Genomic DNA, 2022 nt, shown 5'->3' with positions numbered 1-2022 from the left:
TCTAGTGTCCTACTCAGACACATAGTTAAAACAGTTACTTCACTAATAGCACAGAAACAAGCAACAGGAATGAGTTGACTTATCAATGTTAGAGTCCACGTGATTTTCTTCATTATTGATAATGACTGTATTAGAAACCAAGTCCTCATTGTATTTAAAGTGTCATTCTACAGCCTTAGTCCTGTGTTCTTTCCTGCAGTCTGTACGGTATCACATTAAACATGTCCCTAATATTCAATGAGTGTCCCTTGTTTTAAGCTGTAAATTGTCAGTGATAAATTTACACTTTGAATGTTGAGGAGGAAGTCTATCTTTACCTCTGATAAGCTGCGTTTGTATGGCTAGAGTAATTTCTGTTTTCCTATCTGGGGTAGTGTAACATAAGAAGAAATATATATATGGTCTCTGCCCCCAGTTCCTAACACAAAGCTCCTAAAACCCTTGGAAATTCCTGAATGATGGGGGTGCTAGGAGCATTGTCTTCCTTTTTTAAAAAAATGTATCATTTTTCTTTTCTCCCAGGGTTTTTTTTCTTTAAAAAATAAAAAAACTTTTAGGTTATGGGGACACATGTGCACGTTCGTTATATAGGTAAACTTGTGTCACGGCAGTTTATTGTAGATTATTTCGTCACCCAGCTACTAAGCCTAGTCCCCAATAGTTTTTTCTGCTCCTCTCCCTCCTCCCACCCTCCACCCTCAGGTACGGCCTAGTGTGTGTTGGTCCCTTCTTTGTATTTATGAGTTCTCATCATTTTGCTCACACTTGTAAGAACATGCAGTGTTTGGTTTTCTGTTCCTTAGTTTGCTGAGAACAATGGCCTCCATCCGTGTTCCTGCGAAAGACATGATCTTGCTCTTTTTTTATGGTTGCACATCTTTTATTCTAACATTTGGTCCTTGAACCTGGTTCCTGACACAGACCTCCTAAATCCCTTGGAATTTTCTGTGTGATAGAAGCGTCCTTTGTTCTCATGAGGTGACTCTTGGTGGGCTCTTTATTTGGGTCTGGTCACCAGAAAGACCTAACTATGGGTGGAAGCTTTGTGCTTTAAGCCCCATTCCCCAGCCTCTGGGACAGGGAATGGAGCTGGAGCTCAATCACGCCTGCGTGACAAAGCCTCCAGAAAACTCCTTGAAAGGCAGGCCTTGGAGAACTTCCGGGTTGGCGAACGCATCCATATGCCAGGAGGATGGTGCACCCCAACTCCACAAGGACCTTTCCAGACCTCACCCTGTGTATCTCTTCATCTGGCTGTTCATTTGTATCCTTTAAAATATCCTTTGTACTAAATCAGCAATAGTAAGAAAACTGTTTTCGTGAGTTCCATGAGCTGTTCTAGCAAATGTTCAAACCTGAGGAGGGAGCTGTTGGGACAGCTGCATAGGTGATGCTTGGCCTTGCACCTGGGGTCTGATGTGGGGGCGGTCCTGTGTGACTGAGCCCTTAACCTGTGGAGTCTGATGTTTACTCTGCTTAGGGCTTCTCTGCCTTTGTAGTGTCCTGTCTAGGAGGCCTTTCTAGGAGGCCTTTCCTTCCTCTTGTCAGCTCAGAAAACTTTTCTTCCACTTCCCTTCTTCTAAGCCATCTCTTACATCTACTCCTTTCTAGCCAACCAAGAGCAGAACCAGGGCTGGTTCCACTGCCACCGTGCCATCCCACACTATCTCCTCAGGATGTATTCAGATGTCCAGCCCTCCCCCCAGTCTAGGAGCCCTTTGAGGAAAGGGATGCTGTCCTAGTCAACTCTTTCCCAGCAGCAGGCACAGCGTCTGGCATGTTCCATCTTTTACATGGACTCTCCCCAAGCGGCCTGACCTTCCCTCCTCTGAACCGCTGCATTTCCTGTCTGCATCATGTTTGCTCTAATCAGATACCGCCTTATTTCATCATCTTTTAAAAATGCTAGCCGGGCGCGGTGGCTCAAGCCTGTAAACCCAGCACTTTGGGAGGCCGAGACGGGCGGATCACGAGGTCAAGAGATCGAGACCATCCTGGCTAACACGGTGAAACCCCGTCTCT

Source organism: Colobus angolensis, unplaced genomic scaffold (genome assembly GCF_000951035.1).
Source record: "Colobus angolensis palliatus isolate OR3802 unplaced genomic scaffold, Cang.pa_1.0 Scaffold329, whole genome shotgun sequence".
In the NCBI taxonomy this organism is placed as follows: Eukaryota; Metazoa; Chordata; class Mammalia; order Primates; family Cercopithecidae; genus Colobus; species Colobus angolensis.
This window is presented reverse-complemented; position numbering follows the sequence as displayed.